This window comes from Colossoma macropomum, unplaced genomic scaffold (assembly GCF_904425465.1).
Source record: "Colossoma macropomum unplaced genomic scaffold, Colossoma_macropomum, whole genome shotgun sequence".
Taxonomy (NCBI): domain Eukaryota; kingdom Metazoa; phylum Chordata; class Actinopteri; order Characiformes; family Serrasalmidae; genus Colossoma; species Colossoma macropomum.
In genome coordinates this window covers 5,093,500-5,115,891 of record NW_023494810.1, presented here as the reverse complement: position 1 = coordinate 5,115,891, position 22,392 = coordinate 5,093,500, and positions in this window count along the sequence as shown.

Here is a 22,392-nt window from a genome sequence, read left to right as displayed (position 1 = left end):
ATGTTTGTTTGTTTTGGTAGTGACAAAATGGGATGTTCAATTAAGGTATAGGGTCACTTAAAGCAAAAGGATTTTAGTCTAAAGTCCGAGTCAGTTATGTCCAAAACGGGTTTTGAAGTCTGACTTTGAACCAATTCGGCAGGCTAGAATGTGTGTTCATATTTATTGTGCTTTGCTGTGGGGTTGTGTCACTACCATGAACAGACCTTGTATGGCGAGAGGTGACCTGCCCGCTGTCCTGGTCATTCGTGAGGGCTGAGCAGTGGTTCTCCCTAAAGCGTATGCTCCAAGCACTGTGTTTCCTACGTCTCATTCTACGCCAACGTCACAGTGGTGTCAGAAGTGAGATAGCACCCCCTAGTTGTCTGGAGTGGAACTGCATAAAAAATCGTAACGACAGCACTGCAAGCAACATGGAGGACAGCTTTGCAAGCAACATGGAGGACAGCTTGGTGATACTCAACGCCAGAGCCGGCGCAGCAGTGCACGATGATGAAGCCCGGGCAGGAGGCCTGATGATGAAGCCGGTACCGTGGCAGTGGAGTGGTTGGTGAGCCGGTGTTGCGACAGGAGAGGACACCGCACTGTGCAGCACTGTGAGCCTAGGCCAGTGAGAGGTTTAGTGGTGGCTGTGGGTCAAGTGCAGCATGGATGGTCATTGTGCTTGGCATCATGGGCTTGCCGATATCTCCACTGTGACCAGGCATGCTCATGCACACCAAATGGCTGGAAAGTGACCATCATCCAACACAGATCAGTCACCAGTAGCGGCCCCCCAGAGTGCACAAATGGCACTGGTGGCATGGTGGGCGGCAGAGAGAGTGAATGGCTCATGGTAGGTGTGTGCCCTCCTAAAAAGGACTAACTTTTGTTACTTATCCTTGTTGTTCATTAGTTTAAATTGGGGGTATATGTTCGTTATGTTTTGTTGTGTCTAGTGTGCAAGATATTTGTGTGTGAGGGAGAGTCACCATAAGGGGGAATCCCGTGGCTGGTGGTGACCTACCCCGCAGGATTGACTGTATGTTATGTGCCTTTCTGCCTGGTATTCAATAGAGAATACTTCTCACGGTGTAATCATGGCCTCCCGTGTGTTTTACTCTTTGCCAGCACTACAATGTATATATATCCATGATGCCATATTCTAACATTATTTAAAAACACACCTGTTTCACAGGTCACATTTGCTAAGACCCTGATTTATTACCATAAACAAGTGTTTAAAAAAGTGTAAGCAAGTTGATGTAGCTGGAGGGTAAAGCAAGAGAAAGGCTTCCACATCAATATCCTATATTCATTTATGATCTACTCATAGTAAATATGTATCACACAGCACTACAATGCATGCACTATATGGTTTTATACATGCAATTACATAATCATCCAGAATGTAATATGTAAATGGAGATTTACATATTACATTTATTAAAATGTATTCCGTTCTGAAGTGGAACTGTGTCGTAAAGCAGAGGGCTTTGTTATTCTCTCTGGATTGATGGCCTTGAGAGAGAGAGAGAGAGAGAAATAAAGAGTGAGAGAGTGAGTATGTGAGAGTTTGGAAGAAAGCCATAAAGACTCTCAACAACTTGAGATAAGTGTCCAGCCATTGAATTCCAAAAATTGTATCAGTAGTGGTGAGCATGTTGGGACAGGCGCTATAAGATCCTGCGGAGTTTTCATTTAGCCAAGAGCTACAAAATAAATTTTTTTCCCCCAAAACAAAAATGCCCCTCGTCTTGACACGGTTTCGGTTGGGTATATGTGTAAAGAACAAATCCATCAGCACCGGCCTCTGACGTGAGAATCGCAGGGTGGAATGCGCTGAGCTGATTTACTGTAGCGAAAACACGGATCTGCTCATTAACAAGCGTCCTACAGGACCCACACCGAAGTTCTACCCATAGTGCACTGTAGCACTGTGCACTTCCAATATAGTGATCAATGGGCTGGAGTTGCCAGGGGCTACCGGTCCATCAAGCCAGAGCAATGTGTAAGGTCCTATAAAGAAGGGATTTGGGGCTTTTTACTCATGGTAACAGGTTTCTGTGACCTTTCAGACAATAGTGGTGAGGGCTGTAAAAGGGGAGCCAGGCCTTTGGAGGAATGGAAGAGTTATGGCTAGGAAGGGCTCGTTTCCCATAATAAACGAGGCCCACACTCATGGACTGGACCCTCCCCCTCTGGACTGACGTTCTACAACCCCCTAGACCCCTCCACACACACACACACACACACACACACACACACACACACACACACGCTGAGGTGAATGTTTTTTTGTATGGTTCTCAATATATTAAGTTCCAATAAAGAAGTTCTACTTTTCTCATGCAAGAGTTTGGAGTAGCAGAGTCAAAACTACTAGTGCAGTTAGATAAAAACTCCTAACATTTCTTTTGAACTAAGAGCAAATCAAATCTTCTTGACTACTGTCCTAAAAGTATAGAGCACTTTTGAAAAATATACTGCTTTATTAAATCTATAAACCCCTTAAAATCCAAGGCTTATTACATACAAAGGCTTATAATTCAGTAACTAAATGGACTTCAATTCAAACTGTCTTGTGCATCTTTAATTTAGTGATAGAAAACACAGTAGCACATACAGAGCTACAGCTCCACCTGCTAAAATTGACTGTATTGTTGCTAACAGTGATGTGCACATAGCAGAACTCCTCTGGCAGCAGATTTAAACGAGGGGCCTTCTATCATTTGGGCCTGGTAGTGGCACCTCTTTTTATTGTAATCAACTTTTTATTGTATTTTATATTATGTTTTACAACAAGGGTGGGGAAAGGTAAGGGGTAGGGGAAGACAAGACGGTGACATACATTTTTAGGAATGCGCACAAAATAAAAATAATAACAAAGACAATACATAACAACTACACAACTGAACAACGTTACGTAATTTAATTGGAAACTAAAGTTCTTGAATGTAGTCATCTGTATTTTGAAAACTAGACTAGACTAGACATCATAGCTGAAAACTGTGGGACGATCCAAAGTTGCAAGTTTTCTTGGTAGCTGTCAAATCTGTCATTAGCATCCTTCGCTGAATCGAAGAAATCTGAAGAGCTGAGTCATCATTTAGAAGACATAAGTGTGGCGACAGTGGAATACTAAGAGGTGTTGGTACTTTATTAAGATGGTGACAACATACAAATAGATCACAACAATCACTACTCTTGTGCCAGTTTTCTCCCAGTTTTCTGCCAATTCTATCCACTAACCTGATCTCTCCTATCGTATAATGCTCCAAAGTTGGGAGGTTCACAGCTACTATGTGCTTCCTCTAAGACATTTGAAGCATATATGTTCGCATTTGCATTGCATTGAGTGATTGACAGGAGAGGGGGCTACTACCCGATGAAGGAATGGCAAGGCTAGTTATGCTGTCTTATCCATTGATCTCCCGAAGATTGGACCAATGCTTATATAGTTGCGGCACTTGGGATTTTAGAACCAGAACTACCCATTTTACAATCAGAATTTTAGTTCATTCAGAAACTAACTTCCAAGCTAGGCTTTAACCTAATAACCTTAATTTCCACCTTCATCTACACCCTCCTACCCCAGACAAGGCACCCAGCGCAGGCCGTCTCCCACTGCGTCTCCATCACCGACAACAAGCCCCCCTCTCCATTTAGTCTAGGAGCGTGTGTTTATTTCTCATCGTTCCATTCATCATGAAAAGGAAAACCTGAGCCGAGATGTGTCAAAGAGGATTTGGAAAACGTTTAAGTGCTGCTGCTCTTCTTCTCCTCCCCCTCTCTCTGAGCTGACTTTTACATGGAAACCCTGGAAACAAAAAGAAGAAAAAAAAAAATAGGTTCCAGCTGTCAAGCCATAAAGTTTGTTGGAACATCACGAAAGCAACATTTGAGGATGAAACACTGCAGGCTTATGGCTTCAATTAGTGTCAGCCCCGGCTCGAGCTTGTTAAGGCAGCAGCGATGCAAATCGCCATGAGCACCTTCTCAAACTTATCTTCCGAAATGGCCGAGAACGTGGTGCACCTTCTCAACTGCTCAGACTGGGGTACCCTTCGTGGGTCTTTACTTCTTTAGAACAACAACGAGGACCCTATTTTTCTTTTATACCAATTTTGAGAACTCAGAAGACAATAATTTTGAACCAATAAATAAAAATAACACAAAAGGAAAAAAAGGCTCAGACGTCAAGAAAGGCGCAACTGAGATTACAAGCAATGCTTCGACCAAAAATCTCACTTACACAATTTTGTTTTTACTTCAGGTGAAGTTCATCAGTCATCTATAGGCATAGACAAATATACAATATACATTCATCCGATTTCAAAGCACCATATTTTTACAACCATAAGGCTCCTAGGAACCAATCACATTCCAATTGAAAGAGGGGGTCATAGAGTTTCTGACTGTCACCGGAAGATGGCTCCCTTCAGTCTGAGAGGAGATGGAGACCCCTGAGAAGAAAGCGCTTTGCGTTCTCCACTTCAATAAGAGTGAATCCGTCATAACTGTGCAATGTGATTTTCGTCAGCAATGAACCTCCAACAGCTCAGAGCGTTCGTCGTTGGTTCCACAACACAGGATGATCTCCGAAATCGCACTGGAAGAGCCGTGAGAACAGCGACACCCGACATGCTCAGTTGAGTGTGGGATGAATTTGACTATGGTGTTGATGTTGTCTGTACAGCTGGAGGAGGTTCATACTGAGCACTTCATTTTGAAATCAGATGAATCTTTGTGAATCACCCTGTACTATAAATTCAAAGATGGTTGCTACTGTTTTTAGCTATGCAATATACTTGTGCCACACATAAGCCCAATGCCACAAACTGGCTAGAAAGGTATAAAATTCCCAAGCATTGAACTGTGGAACAGTGGAACTGCATTCTCTGGTGTGATGAAGCACCATCCAGTACCTTTAGGCTGAGTGAGAGTGGTGTTTGTGATCTTACTAATGCTTCTGTGAATGCAATCAAATCCTCACAGCAATGTTCCAACATCCAGTGTAAAGCCTTCCCAGATGAGTAGAGGCTGAACCTACAGCAAAGTGGGGGCAAACTCCCCATTAATACCCTTGATTTCAGAGGAATCTTTGGATAAACAGGTGTCTGCAAACTTGGACTACGTTTTCCTTTTAACGGAGAATCTCCATTCAAAATGCTGCATAGTCCAGGACTAGGCTTAATCCCTGTCTGGGAACCCAAACCATAGTGTAACAGTACATCATACAGTGTCAGAAACCACATAAGCAAGGCTATTTGAGATAAGTAACTATAAGCCTCAAGCACTGGTTGGCTATATTAGCCTCATAGCTCCAATTCAAGACTAATGAAGGAAACTTCAGACACCAAACATGTTTTAGGTGATCAGCTACATTTTGAGTGAGGAGAAAATTGTGTAAATTTGATGTTTGGCCGAAACCTCACTCTAAATACTGAACGCAGGCCTGTGGTAAGTGAACCTCCCCTTGTTTATGGGTATTTTGGCTTATTGTGACGCCGAAATGTGTTCATGACACCAGGGATCTCACACATGGAGCCATTTCCCCTACTCCCTTCAGAGTGGTGCGGTTTGATTGTTTATGTCTTTGTATAATTGCAAATTTGTATGCGATGGGAAAAAGAGAGGTTAAAATGCTAAAAGCGCGAAGGCCGGGATTAAAGGAGGCTCCTGGGACTGTTTATCCGAAGCCAAGCCGAGCAGAACGCTTCAAAACGCCGAGCGTTCGCATGGGAGCATGGGGTGGCAACACATCCGCACGTGATTTATGATTCCACAGCAAACAGATGGAAGCCACGCTTCGGCCCTGGATGCAGAGCGGTGTCATGCGAGGCAGACAAAACCCCACATCCACACAGCAGAGAGGAGTGACTGCAGCTCCACTGCCACTTGTCAAACAAATTATGTGACTGTGAAAATAAAGCTCTGTGAGATGCAACTAGTTGCATGAGGATGACAAAGAAATCAGCTGAACAAGAAGTCTATCTCGTTTTTGTCATTGGGGAGTTTTCTATCCATCTCTCTTTATGCAAATGTCAACACTGCACGTGATTAAACCTGAACGGAAATGTAAAAAGTGGGTAAATTTGCATTTTTATGCTCCTGGGGCAATCTTTTAAGCATTGGCCTTATTGTCTGGAGATTGATCTCCGGTGATGCCATAGCCATCCATGGCCAGACGTCCAAAAGAGCATAATGGACCTAATTCTCTCTGTCCTCTCTCACTCAGTGTGACATCACTAGTCAATCCAATTGTCATTTAGCTTGCATAAGAGAAAACGTAGTCAAAAAGTGCATTAAGCTGTCTAATAAAGTTGCAGCTTCATGCTCTTCTTGACAGCATCATGTTACAAGGAGACCTCACTAGTAGGTGGAACTGGAAACAACTAAATTAGGTAGAAAACTTCAAGCACTGGTTAGCTATATAAGCCTCATAGCTCCAGTTCAAGACTAAAGAAGGAAAGTTCAGACACCAAACATGTTTTAGGTGATCAGCTACATTTTGAGTACGGAGAAAATTGTGTAAATTTGATGTTTGGCTGAAACCTCACTGTGGTAAGTGAACCTCCCCTTGTTTATGGGTATTTTGGCTTATTGTGATGCCAAAATGTGTTCATGACACCAGGAATCTGGAAATGACTAAATTAGGTAAGAAACTGAGCAAAAAAACAAACCAAATGATGCTGGTAAAGGAATGCAAGTTTTAACTTTAAGTGTGGGTACGAGTTAATATCCTTTAACTGCAGTAAAATCACTGTAATGCACAACCCTCAGCCTTAATAGAACACTGGTAACATATTAAAAACACACCAATGTTCAAAAAATAATAGAATTTATTATTAACAATAATTCCAGCAAACAATGTGGGTTTGTAAAAGTAGGCTATGGTTGGTCATTATTTTATGGCATAACTACTATTAGAAGAATCAGAACTTCTAAATTATACTTTAATTTGGTAATGTCCCTTATTTCACATCCTCCACACCTTCCTGACCCAGATAACAGGGCCTAAAATCAGTAAGAAAATCGAGTGTTTTGAATTAAATATATATTCTATAACTTTATGTTGTATAACTGACAAAAAAAGCTAGAAATGCACAGAGGTTATGAGGATAATATTGGAGCAGAACAACCATTAAATGGGCCATTGCTTCTCCTGCTTGGCATCTCTGAGCTGCACGTAATATAGCCATGTACAGATTGATATACAGCTCTTATCCTAATGCTTCCTAGAGTAAATATAAGTTCAAATCTTTTTATTAGACTCTATGGAGTTTTGCATAGCAGTTGATGGAAACAGATTCATTAGAATTTTCCAAAAACCACTTAAAATCTGCAGAGCGTTCAAATGGAGACCCACATATTGTGTTTCAAACCCAATATTCAAGGCTGTGTTCATTCTCGAATGAGATCAAGTCTAGCCTATGTGCTGAACATATAGTTGCAACCAGACAGACAACATGTTCAGCAAAGTATTTTACTATAGAGGGGACTGTCAGCTCATAGTTAAAGGCACTGTGCCTAATATGTCACTCAAGTTTGTCAACATCACTTGCACAGTGGATATAAAACTATCAAGAAGAGTACAAAGTGCAGTTCAGCCAAAGAGCAATGGGAGGACACCAACACACTCAGACACAAACACTTTCAGAGAGGAGAAAACCCAGCAGAACTTGGCAGGCAATGGCATAAGCTGCATGGGGCCGTGCTGCTGTGGGCGGACGACATGTGCTGCATAAACATTTTCTGTCCTTGATACAAATCTTATCCCAAACACGGTCTGTGGGTCAAGATGGAACTGGAGGTACACTTTGTTTTCTGATTTGCAAACAATGTTGAAGGTATGCTGTCCTCCTCAAAACCAGCTGGAGTTCCAGACAGAACAGCTAGAAATCAATAATAACCTAGGGAAGCAGGTTTAAATATAATATTAATATTTGTAAACGGTTGAATCGACAACTCTCACATAATGGATTAAATACGCTGGCTAAAATAGACTGTTCAGTCCTCTGCACATTTGGTGCACCAGCATCTATTAAATCAACTACAGTGAAAAAGGGATTGAACAACTACTGCCTGCCCTGCTGGAAAAAAAACAGCACCGACCAGCATGAATTCTCTTCTAGGCTGGTCTAATGCTGGTCTAGTGCTGGTCTGGTGCTGGTTTAGCTGGTCATCCAGCATGGTCATACTGGTTGACCAGCATACCAGCATCCAAAAGACAACATGCAGGTTTTGCTGGTGACCAGCTAAGCTCATCTATGCTGTTTTTTCTAGCAAGGTGTATAGATCCCGATGATCCGAGCAATACATGGAGAAGTGTTCAGTTTTGTTGGAAGTGAATTTCTACATTTTTTAAAATGCTAATCGTTTAACATACTGTGAGAGAATCTGGTATTCAAAAACTCATGTCTAATCTAAAGAAGCAGGGAAGTCGACTCTAGTTACTAGCTAGATAACTAATAACTTACCTAATTATTAATGTAAGTTAAGCACACATGGACCCTCACAGAGCAGGTACTATTTGGGTGGTGGATCATTCTCAGCACTGCAGTAACACTGACGTGGTGGTGGTGTGTTAGTATGTGTTGCGCTGGTACGAGTGGATCAGGCAGCAGTGCTGCTGTGTCCACTGTGTCCACTCACTGTCCACTCTATTAGACACTCCTACCTTGTTGGTCCACCTTGTAGATGTAAAGTCAGAGACGATAGCTCATCTGCTGCTGCACAGTTTGAGTTGGTCATCCTCTAGTGGATGGTGGACTATTCTCAGTCCAGCAGTGACACTGAGGTGTTTAAAAACTCCAGCAGTGCTGCTGTGTCTGATCCGCTCGTACCAGCACAACACACACCAACATACCACCACCACATCAGTGTCACTGCAGTGCTGAGAATGATCCACCACCCAAATAGTACCTGCTCTGTGAGGGTCCATGGGGGTCCTGACCACTGAAGAACAGGGTAAAAGGGGGCTAACAAAGTATCAGAGAAACAGATGGACTACAGTCTGTAACTGTAGAACTACAAAGTGCACCTATATAGTAAGTGGAGCTGATAAAATGGACAATGAGCATAGAAACAAGGATCATGGTCATAATGTTGTGCTCGATCGGTGTACATAATAGTTGTTATAAGTTTTATTAGTTTTTATTGTGCTTAAATCTTTTTTATTGTGGAAGTTGTACATGATTTATTGATATTAAGAAAGCTGCAGGTTTGCTGTTCATTTTATCCCAGCATGGCCATCTTTGTGAAGAGGAGAAAACTGTTTTCATAGCACCCCTTACCTTTCACCCATCACTGCTCGCTAGCAGCTCAACAGAGTCACAAAATTTCACACACAGAGAACCAACCGTGTTCTAGTTAATCTGATAATCAGTCTGATACTGCTAGGGTGTGTGCAGAAACGAACTTTTTTTTTAACTTCTGAAAATGGACCCTGCATGAAAAAAGGCTACATTTTGTCCTTGTCACTGTCTGTGTTTACAGGCAACGATTTTTGCCAATCTGATTGAATACATTCTGATTACAGATTAAGACTGAGGAGTTTATCTGCTCACTCTACTCAACAATCTGATGGAAAATCCCCATTTAAATGCTCACTACAAGTAATCCGATCCAAAATTAAGCGCATGCGTAGAGAACCACTTAGTGTAGCCGTTACCATGACAACCAGCATCACGTGAGTCCAGTCCAGAGTGACACGAGCAGCAGTGAGCAGTGCTTGTGTTTTTAATGACTTTAAAATGATGTCAGACTCAGGAAAACGTCCTTCACATGTCCTTATTAAAGAAGGCCGAGAGGAAGACGTCGTGTTCTGAGACACATAAGCTGGACGTCCGTCCCACCGCCGTCTATTAAAGACCAGAGCATAAACTTCGTCTCCTCTGCAGACCAGTTTCTGCTCCGCCATGTTGAACGGTATAAACTTTCACTGTGACGTGACGAACATGATCAGAACGGACTTAAACTTTCAGATTGGGAATGTAGTCAGATACAGGCATTTACACGGATATTATTCTTCTATTTAATGGATTATTCATAGGATTACCCACCTCGATCAATCAGATAGAAATTAGATTCCGAATGGCCTCAATCAGACTAATCTAGTCTAACTGAGGTGTATATATGGACGTGATGTATTTTGATTGAGCTATTAGTCCGATTATTAACAGATTATTAGGCTGCATGCAAACGTGGCTATTGTGTGGCTGTCTAACCTAATAAAGGCCTTAAAGTTTCATGCATGCGTCACTGAGGTAACTTACATGTCTTTGAACCAGCAGCAATGCCTGCATCATTTGAAGAAAAGTAAATAAAAGTGGATTTATGTCAGAGATTTAGTAGCTAGCGAGCACCTTGAACTGCAACAAAATGATATTTTAGGCCCAAGTTTTGACCTGAAGGCCCTAATATTGCACCTTCAGTGGAAAAGCGAATGCAGCCTGCCATAACGCTGCACCCTGAGGGAAAAAGGCCTGGGATGAGGAATGTGTGGAATTATGTCTGATATGCTGTGAGAAAAAGGAAAACAAACCAGATGGTGCCAAGCTGAAATGTATGACTAACGAAAAAAAAAGCCGCCTCCCACTGCTAGACCCTGGCTAACAATGATGGATGAGGAGTGTGGCGGTTGGGGATGTTTCCTCTCCGACAAAATCCCATCCTATCAATCAGCGGCCAGCCACATCACCCCCAAACCGCCGCTTGTCGGGCTCGCGCTGCTTCCAGGTCACGTTCAGAGGTCATATCTGACCACTTGTGTGTTGATGTGCTGTCTGCTCCCTCTTCTTCCTCATTTTTTTATCTCTCCTCCTCCTTTTTTTTGGTTCATCTTGTGTCATCAGAGTTCATCCCCCTCTTGAAAAATATGCCAATATCTCATTCACCTGTCAGAGGCTCAGACCTGAGTGTGTCATGTAGCAATAGTAGATCAGTTTCATTACTCTGCATGCGCTACGTGTAGTAGCTCGTCTTTTCAGCGTGGCTAACTAAATGAATAGTGAGTGATTCATTTTTTTCGCTGCCAGAAGAGACATTCCATTACTTTAAAAGCACCATGATGGAAGTTTATGTCTTTCCAGCTAAACACCAGGAGGAAATATGATTTGTGATAACGCACTCGCACACGCTGGGTTTGTATTCCTGTCTTTGTAGGATGTTTTCCACACTTAATCCAACACTAAACTTTAAAGCAACAGTTCGGTGAAAAATCAAATGTACTCAATTTCCCTCTTATTCCAAACTTTATCCATCAGCCAGGATGTGTCTGGTGCCCATTTTATAGACGAGCTTTGAAGCTGCACTATGAATGTTTTTTGTTAAAATTGAAAAAAAGTAGCATCACTGAATCAGGAGAAAAAATATGCTAAAATATGATGTGCGGGTGCAGCTGCAAGTCACCCTGTGAAGCCTAAGGTAGCAAATTAACAGTGAGCAGTGTTGGGTCAGATTTCCGAAGTTTTTCGGACCATGTGACACGTATTAATGTATTAACGCCACACGCACAGGCTCAAAAAGCAGGTCCAAATATTATACTGTTGAAGACGTGGTAACGGTCACTTACCTCCTTGGAAGACATGTCAGTTACCAAGTGTTGACTGAGTGATCTTTGGACTCTTTCGATACATTTTCAACCAGATTCATTTGCTCTGGTCTGAAGCACAACTGACATCACAAAATGTTCTTCCACATGTTGCTTGCAATTACACATTTCCACCAGAGAGGTCGCCAAATTCCCAAATCCTACATAGTGCAGCTTTAAGATTACCTTACAGCTTGACATGGTTTGAGGCAAACATGTGCACAACCCTAATAGGTGCGGTATATTTGCTTCTTTAGCTTTGCATTAGAGCTATGAAAGTTTGTAGCCTACCAATTAGAATCATGCAACCTAAAATTTGACAAAAAACAGATATGGACGAAATTCAGGTTGCAAGTTGGCTGCTAATACTGTTTTAGCTATGCAACATACTTCTGTCTATTTGTGTAGATAACCGTGTGTCATACAGTGTCATAAACAACATAAGCAAGTCTGTTTGAGATTATTTCACAACCCAATGAAGTTTGAGGCAAGTGTATATAGATTTGTACAACGTTTTGTATTATTTGTTAGCTGCATTAGCCTCATAGCTACAGTGCAAAACTAAAGAAGCAAACCAGACATCAAAAATGTCTGGGCTGACCGACATTTGAGGTCAGAGGCAAAAAAGTGACAAACTATTACTACCGTTGTGAACCAAAATCAAATCTTTGGACACTTTTGCTACTAAATCTGTAGCACATTTTCATGTTTTCAGTTATTCTGGGAACATTTGGTTTCCACAAAGACCTAAATACATGATGACACAAGCCGTTTGATAAGGATAAAGCAGGATAACAACCAATTATCTGTAGTCTACTAAGAGCTCATTGTGTGCAGTTTTATTTGTGCAAGATTTAATGGGGAAAAATATAATTTATATGATGAAGTTCTTTACTTGGTACTAAAAATCAGTTACAGACAAATTGATATCGTCATTAATTTATGCAGTACACTGGAGACTGTAGTTGTTCTTTTAATCAGCTGATTAAAAAGTGTGAAGGGCGAAGTGTGGTGTGTTTCGGGGGTGATGTCATTCTTTTGTAGGAGCAGTTGGCCCTGGGAACCAATCTGCCATTGCTTTATGGTGACACGAAGCAGTGATCCATTTCCTGTTTCCTGGCATGCCGACTTGGAGCAGTCCCGCGCTCCCAAATCAACATTCAGACACGGTCTGAACAAAGGCATTATTAGTGACAAGTCAACTTTAAAGTGATGGTTTGGCCGGAAAAATCAAATTTACACAATGTCCCTCTTACCCCAAACGCAATTGATCATGCCTGCACTTTACTTCTTTGGTCCTGCACTGGAGCTACGAGGCTAATGTAGATAACGGATAATGAAAGTTCAAAGTCTGCCAATTAGTATTCGTGCCACCTCAAATTAGAGAAATATGGGCAACATGGCTGCTACTACGTTTTTAGCTAGGAAACATACTTCTGTCAGTTTTCTAATTTAGAGACATGTTTGCTGTCCAGGTTTTGCTTCTTTAGTTCAGAACTGGAGCTGCTAGGCCAGGGGTATTTAATTAAAGTTCAATTAGGTCCAGTTAGAGAAAATTTCCTCAAGCAAAGGTCAAACATCATAATGTCAGAAGCTGCTTTATGATTCCGTGTCATATACTGTATACTGAATTAGCCTAGTAGGTATATCAGCATCTTATGTAGTCAACAACTGAATATCAAATCAAATAAAGTACAAGTACTTTTTAGAGCACACAATATGAAATAACCTCCCTCTGACTCACTTTCTTCTCCGACTGCTGTTTCTCGCCTCGTCCCTCCCCTGTGTGTGCGTCGCTCGCTCGAGTCTTGAGGCTCATCGTAATGCACAGATCTGATTGGCTGAGTAGCGTCACGTGGGATATTTACAATGTATGCGATTGGTCTGTGAGTCTCCCGGGCCGCTAAAGCTACCGTAAAGGCTAAAAAAGTTACGCTGATTAAAACAGGACCACCCCGTCGAAATTAAATAGTTCTCCATAGTTTATTTGTTACAGGTCCAGGTACGCATAGGACAGCGTCTGGGTCCAGACTTGGGCCGCGGTCCACCTATTAGTGACCTCTGTGCTAGGCTAATGGTGCTAGTAAACACTGGACGTAAATAGTCACCAAAACCAATTCCGCAAATACATGCCAAAATCCTTAAATCGTTGCTGATGGAACAAAACTTTGGGAACGGGCAACAAAGGTTGGAACGGGGCATCAAAAGGATGGTAAAGTTGTGTAATGCTAATAAACACCTGGTGGTTGATTGGCAATAGGTCAGTAACATGATATGCTGCCATCCAGATAACGTTGTTTTCAGGGAAGGCCTTAATTATTTCAGCAAGACGATGCCAAACCACATTCTGCATGTTTTACAGCAGCATTACTCCCTATGAAAACAGTCCAGAAAAAAGTTCTCCATAGTTTATTGGTTATAGGTCCAGGTCTGCATAGGACAGCGTCTGGGTCCAGACTCGGACCGCAGTCCACCTATTAGTGACCTCTGTGCTAGGCTAATGGTGCTAATAAACACTGGACGTCAATAGTCACTCAAACCATTTCCACAAATACATGCCAAAATCCTTAAATCGTTGCTGATGGAACAAAACTTTGGACCTCTGTTCTTGTAGTTTTTCTTTTTTTTTTTTTAATAATTTGAACAGCTGCTGTTTACACTGTGTCAAAATTTCATGATGGATGGACCAACAGAAATGGTCCAAAAAAGACTTTAGATAGAGTCTTGTTACCTTAGCTTACATTGCAAGGACAATTTTTTGCTTCTCCTGTAAAGTTACTGATTTGGAGATAAAAGGCTTGTTCAGACAGCAATGATATATTTTCTTCAAATTATTTAGATAAGCTATAAAAACAATAAGCTACATAAACCTTATAACCACATTAAAGCTAAAATTGGTACAATATTAATATCAGCGCAGTTGTGTGTTGTAAAATGTCACCATGCACTACGTATTTACAGAAACGGTTTGGGTGACTATTGACATCCAATGCATGTTAGCAACATTAGCCTAACAGCTCCAGTTTTAAACTGAAGAAGCAAAATTTGGACTCCAAACATGTCTTGGCTGACCGGCTGCATTTGGGATAAGTAGAAAATCATGTAAATTTATTGTTTTGCCAAAGTTAACAGTATATCATACATGTTTTGGTTATTACTTGTTAGCTACACTATCCTTATAGCTCCAGTGCAAAATTACAAAAGAAAACATGTCAGACACCAAACGTGCACTGGCTAAAAGACTGTGTAAATTGGGCTGAACCATTGTTTTAATGGAAGTGGCTTGAAAAACTGCAAAAGCTGCATCTCCGTGCATAAATGAATGCTTAACAGTACTTCATCCAACAAGTCATTGAGAACAGCTGATCATAAGGCCAACACACACATACACACCACCGCACACCGACATCCACAACTCAGATCCAATAATATGGAGCACATTAGCATTCACAGCTTTTTCTGGGAAAGAGGAGTCATCCCAGAGTTTTATCAGGGCCTCCGCTCTTTCAGGCCCTGACACGTCAGGAAATTTAGCACTTGGCAAGTCGCGGCCTGCTGAGTGACTTACAGCAGGATTCGGCGGTGATAAATTCTCACTAATGGTCTGAGAGGTTACAAAGTATGGTTTTGGAGTGTAGAGGGCACGGGAAGAAAAATGAAAGCGATCGAATCGTTTATCTCAATGGTTTGGCTCTCATTGACTGGAATGTAAGCAACGTTCACAAAATCAAATCATGCCAGTATAGTTTAGATAAGAGGCTTGTTTAGATGGAGGACAGCAGGCGGCTCAGGGCCTCCGTTTTGATTCATATTGGCTCTTAACGTCAAAGAGGAAATGACACGATTAATATGTACTTTTGCCGTCTCCCTTCCTTAGGTGAAAAATGAACTGAGACAAATTAATGAAGGTTTTGTAACAGAAAACCAAGAACAGTTTACCTGTGGTGTTTAGGCAGACAGTTCGATGGAGTTGTAGATATACCACCCAGCAGGAAAGGACAGGAGGAGAATGGCGCACGCTTCCACTCAGAGATAAGCTTAGATATTTTGCCACCAGCGGAGACTGGGTTTTCTGGCTCACAACAGTAAAAATATGTAAGCATTAAAGCTCAGAAAGTTCCCAAAATACACTGATTTTCACTTACAGCTGATCCAGTTTAGATATAGTTAGATAATAAATGTTCTTGCAAGCCAAACTTCTGCCTGTCCTCATAAGGTCTGGTGCTTAAATTGGCCAGAACCCACTTACATTGACAGAAAAGACCGCTTGAATAAATATGCAAAATTACCAATCACAGATTGTTGCTTTGTTGTGATGTGACAGGAGATTTTTCAAATTAAACTACATCCCCATTTCCAAAAAAGTTGGGATGCTGTGCAAAATGTGAAAAATAACAAAAGGCATTGATGAGCAAATCATTTGAACCCTATATTTCATTGAAAATAATAAAAAGACAACATAACAGATGTTAAACCTGAGAAATGTAATTGTTTTTTGAAAAATATTTGCCTGTTTTGAATTTGATGCCAACAACATGTTCCAAAAAAGTTGGGACGGGGCAACAAAAGGATGGTAAAGTTGTGTAATGCTAATAAACACCTGGTGGTTGATTGGCAACAGGTCAGTAACATGATATGCTGCCATCCAGACGACGTCTTTTTCAGGGAAGGCCTTGATTGTTTCAGCAAGACGATGCCAAACCACATTCTGGATGTTTTACAGCAGCATTGCTCCCTATGAAAACAGTCTGGGTGCTAAACTGGCCTGCCTGCAGTCCAGACCTGTCACCACTGATAACATTTGGCACATCCTATATCAAACAAGAACGGGAAAACATTTCACTTTCAAAACTACAGCAATTGGTCTCCTCAGTTCCCAAACGCTTACAGAGTGTTTTCAAAACAAGAGGTGATGAAACACAGTGGTAAACAAGCCCCCATCCCTACTTTTTTGGAATGTGTTGTTGGCATCAAATTCGAAATGGGCATTTTTTTTCAAAAACAATAAAATTTCTCTGTTTCAACAATTGATATGTTGTAGTATTTTCCTTTAAAAATATGGTTTATGTGATTTGTATGTCATTGCATTCTATTTTAATTTGCATTCTGCACAGCTTCCCACCTTTTTTGGAAATGGGGTTGTAAAACAATCAAGCTGGTAACAAATATGTGGGCAAACTTGCTAAAAAGCTACTAAAAACATCAATGAAAACAACAGAAAAGTTGTCACTTCACAAACACTGTAGCTTCACGTACATTTTCCAGTGACTATATCTCACTTCGAAATGCACATAGAACAGGCAACAGCTTGTAAACCCAGTTCAACAGAGGCAACCTGCTGCATGGAAATGTGTTCAAATAGACGTGCACTGCAACGGATCCCATTCTTTTTTAAAGGCCTCTTTTCCACTGTAGGGCCGAACAGTTCCGAGCATGAGGAGTGACTGTTCTAGTGCCATTTCCACACAGACACGGCCGAATATGGAATACTTACAAACCATGATCAGCACTGTGTTCTCCACTTGGTTAGCTAGTCCTGCACAGGGCCACAGTACTATTCGGTGGGATAACGCAACAACCTAGCTATTCACTGATTGGCTTAACATTTACGTTGTTATTTTGCTACTGCATCTTGCTGAAACCGAAAAAGAAAAATTCAGTCCACCATTTAATAAATGCCAAACCATCAATCTAGCAACAATTACTTAAAATTAAGCAGTACTGCCAACTAGGTGAAAAGGAGCTGGTTAGCATTAGCTTAGCATGCTACCAGCTCTTTGCACAATGGGACAGGTTCAATTCTGACTAACAAAACCAGTACTAAGGCAAGTTTATACGATAATAATTCATTTGTTGAATTTGAGGGGGCAAAGTCGAGTGGCGGTGTTGTAGCAACAGAAAGCCAAAATTAAACATGTTCCATTGAAAACATTGTTTTCAAACTCAGAACTCAATACTCTGAAATTGAATATATTGGGAAAGTGATTGGTTGGATGTTAATGTTGACTGCAATTGATAATCCCCAACTTCTGCTTCCTAAATCCAAATCATTCCAATTTTAACATCATGAAAAATATTACCTTACTGATGCATTCTACAATGACAATTATAAAAAAAAGTATTAATATTTCATAAATATTGACTTAGCACAACTACATTTCAATTACATTTTGAAAGATAACTCCCTAGTAACACCCACATACAGTCAACTCAAGACGGGGATGCATTCACATTCATCGCTGTGCTGGACCAAGTAAATGCAGCAGTGTATTTATAATATTTAATAGATAATAGGTAATAATTAATAGATATCAGACTCTCTGTCTACATGTGGGCTGAGACTACACCTAACTCAATCCTAAAACCTCAGCGTTCAAATACAAGAATTTAAAACAATGTAAAAATAATTGAAAATAATTGAAAACAATGAAGTTTCTGGTCACAGACTTTGCTTCACTAGCTAGCTAATAACTAGTTACCTAATTCATTTTGTATTATTATTATCATTTTGTACATTTTGTATTTGCTATCTTTGTAGGGTGTTGTCATGTCCTTCTGTATGACTGTAGTAAAATGCTTGCTGTGCTACACCTAACCAAACTCCAAGACCTCAGAAACCAAGTACAAGAATTTAAAAACATTAAGGATTTCTATTCACAACTAATGCTTTGTAGCTAGCTAGCTAATTTGGTTTGTACTGCTATCTTTGTGGTATGTTTCGAGATCTTTCCACATGGCTGTAGCTAAATGCTGTTGTACTACATCTAATCCACCTTAACTTCAGGAGTCAAAGGCTAATCTTTGGCCTCTAATCTTTACTTTTTCAAAATAAAAGTTACATTTTGTAAAAAAACTACATGGTGGGGAGCAACAAAATGTTTTCATAACATCCAAATGTTCATTCTTTATCATCCTAGAGGCACTTGGTTCTTTTACAAAGCCACACACAGACATAAGCACACAAGTGGCAGCAGCTGAGAACTAGAGAGCGACACTTTTGTGTAATGTGTATGTTTGGGTGCCATAGGGGGTCTCTCCATTACAATGCCAGCCATTAAGATGAGGGCTTACACAAGTACCCAAGGCTTGGGAAATCACACACAATGAGCCTAGAGCTTTTGGGAAGCACACACGTTTGTTTTCTGGCGGGCTGGAGGTGCCATTCTGAGGCCGTGTTTGCGTCCGTCGTTTTTAACGTATCCATTAAAGAAGAACTGAATGCTCTCCACAGTAACTGATGGTGGTCTGTTGATCCAGCTCCCTGATGGGTCATATGCTGTTTATTCAAGACGGCTTCCTATTCAACTGACAAAAAAACACGGCCGAAGACGAATAGCGGCTACGCGCTAAGTTAGCTGCGTTTCCCATACGTGTTCAGGAGCTTCACAAGAGAAACGCTGAAACAATTCTCCACACCATTTTTGAAGAGCTCACATTCTCACATGCATCACATAGAGACATTGCATCATTCGGAAGACTGAAAATGCGAGACTGAAAGTGCATCTTTGATACCGCAGACACATTATTGTCCTGTTGGGAGAAGACTTTGTTCTGCGAGGACGGCTTCAAATACGATCCAGTATTGTTTCCCAGTTATAATCTCTGTTTTTTGATGTATCTTCTGTCCATCTGATTGGTGTGGAGAGATTTACTTCCATTAGATTCTGGAGGCTAAAGACGGGTATTTGCTATGTGGTGTGATACACAGGTCAAAGTGAGAGGGGTCTCTTGAATTTGTCTCTGTGTAAGTATTTTTCTGAATATTGCTGTTGTGTCAAAACCTTGTAAACAACAAGACTTTTTTGTTTGTTCATTCATCATATAATGTTCACACAATGTACACGTTTATAAATGGGCTAAAAAGGAGTAGAAACTGGTGCTACGAAAGTATCGATTGGCATTTATGCTATGATCATGTAGATTTCATGGATTTACAGCAGAATTGTGTAGGAATGATGATGGAATAATTCGTCATTATGGTCACGTGTGTCTAAACAAAGGCTGCAATTAATTGTTACTTCTAAAATTGATGCATCAGCTATTTTTTCAATCAGTCAACTAATCTAAATTTATGTTTTCTTCAGTTTCTGTTCCTTTGCTACTGCTATCATTCAAACAGCCTGTCCCAAACCCCATACTTGCATTTCCTGCTTCAGTACATGACTACAGTGATGTATTTCTGAATCTGTCAGAAGTGCACAAGCACTCATTAAGATTAGAAGTAGGCTATGTGGACAAGATATGTATCATATCTTGTTGGGACAGGGAGTTGCTGATGTTCTTGTGGATGTTCTGCTTTGATACTATCCATGTGTATCTGTATTTTTTAAAACATTACAATTTTTCTCCATTTTCAAAAATGCTGTCATAAGCATACTGTCCTGGTAAAGGCTTCAATAAGCTCATAAAATTTTATGTTAAACATGGCAAAATGCGCAAAATACAGAGCATGAAGCTGGAGATTTTCTAACAAAGTCATCGTGTTATAAGGACAGACATTACAGGACGTCAGGTCTCCGTATTCTGACATTTCACACAGCCAAAGTCTGATTCCTGTCAGAAAACAAAAGCTTTAAAAAGTGAAGGAACGCCTGCCACTTAGTGCTGAGCGGTTGCTGCCTCCACTCTCAGACACCAACACAGTCCTGCTCTATGGCTCAATGAGTGCGTTTGCATGCACTTAATAATCAGATCATGGGAAAACTCCGGGTCTACATGTGTCAGACAGTAATCAGATTTCTGCTTTGCAACCAGCCAATAAACTCACAGAAGAAGACGCGACATAAAATCCTTCATTTTGTCAAGCTTGTAGTCGGTTTCAGCGTCGCTCCAAAAGTGTTTTCTGCCATCTCTCAGCAACGCTGCTGTCGCCGGTACTGCCGTCTGTTTCACACATTCGCAGACTGAGAAATCCGAAATGTAAGAGTTTACATACACTGAGGAATCTGATTACTGAGCTAAAATCCAGCTCTCTTCATCAGATTTCTTAATTGGATTTCTAGGCCTTAGACTCTGATCTAATAAATCAGAGTGTGCTGTTTAGATGACCATTTGAATAATCAGATAACTGCAGAGATCTGATTACTTTCAGATAATCAAGTGGATGTGAATACACTCAATGATTAGCTTTTCACTCCATGTAAATCACTGAGCCATAATTTTTGTGCCATGGGACAGGCCAGTCCTGTTCTGGTCAATTTTATGGCCCAGCACTGACCTGGTCCCACTGAAGTCATCCAGTCTAGGATATCTTATAAGATACTGTTCAACTATTGCAATGATAGCTTCTCTGTGTAATGCCAGTTTATTCACCACACTATTTTATATAATCATTAATAATGATTAATAACCGTTTTTCTTTCTGACATTCATGTAAGCAATGTAGGTAACCAGGTGGGTGATTTCAGCCAGTAGAATCGCAACTACGATGCCAGTCCCAGCACCAGTCAGGACCACCATGGTCACCACACCACAGTTTCTTCTTCCATGGTGCCAAGAAATGAAAGCCATATCGCCCCCTACACTACCTGTACTGTACTGCAATCTGTCAGAATGAGTGCTCATATAACATGAACAATATGCAGTGTTGAAGAGCCCTTTTGCTTAAAGTCAATTCTAAAGTCATGCCAACATTTTTTCAAAACTGATATAGTGAGCTTGTTGAGTCATCGCCGCGGCCCTAGTCTAAACAATTACGGCACTACATGATTCACTACAATGCACATGCAGAAAAATCCTCACTGCCCCATCAGAAGTCTAAGATTGCTCTCCCGATTTAACGCATTATCCTTCAAAGTAAAGACTGGCGGCTTGGAGTCTTGCGCGCTTTCACCGTATCTGTTTGCAAACAAATTTTCAAACAGTAGTCTCTTCTGTCTATGAGGGAGAAAAATATGGACGTGCGCTGAGTAAGAAGCTTGGCCTTCTCTGCCTGCGCCCCAAACGAGCACCTTTTTCCCACACAGCAACATCATCTCAGGGAGGTAAATTGCCAGAAATCCTGTAATCCACTGGAGAGGGATTGTGGTTCCACAATTACAGCGGGACTACCTTGGGAACCGAAAGTTGGCGGGGGCTTTGCCGCGACCATTGGTCTGTCAGCAGTGAGAGAAATGAACTGACATCAAACACTGCACCTAGCAGGCTTAGACATGTCCAGCGCATAATCACACAGAGAGGACAGCAACGAAGACCAGGGATCGAGAGCGAGCGAGAGAGTTATAGAGACAAGAAGAGAGAGAGTGGGTGAAGGAATAAGACATTCGCTCATACACTGCTGTTTAAATGTTGGAATAATGTTGATAAGCAATTAGCGTCTAATTTTTTTCATAGGAAATGAAAGTGGGAATGTTGAGAAAATTCAAATTTTACTGCCTCAAATGATGTTACAAAGGACATCTCTCACACTGCCCCTCTCAGGCATTACATACAGACATACATATTAGCACATACACTATATGTCCAAAAGTTTGTGGACACTTCTTATTAGTGAATTCAGCTACATTAAGGTGTGTTCATGCTGACAGTATTTCAAATGCACACACAGCTTGCATAATCTCCCAGGAAAAGTACTGACACGATGCTCTGGAGCAGCCGCACATGAGCCTAAGGTCACTATGTCCAATGCCAAGCATAGGCTGGAGGGGTATGAGGCCCCCCATCACTGGGCTGTGGAGCAGTGGAACTGTGTTCTCTAGAGTGATGGAGCACCAACCAGTATGTTTGGGATGACTTATAGTGGCGTTTGTGATCCAAAACTAATCATCCAACATCAATCAGATCCTCACAGCAATGTTCCAACATCTAGTGTAAAGGCT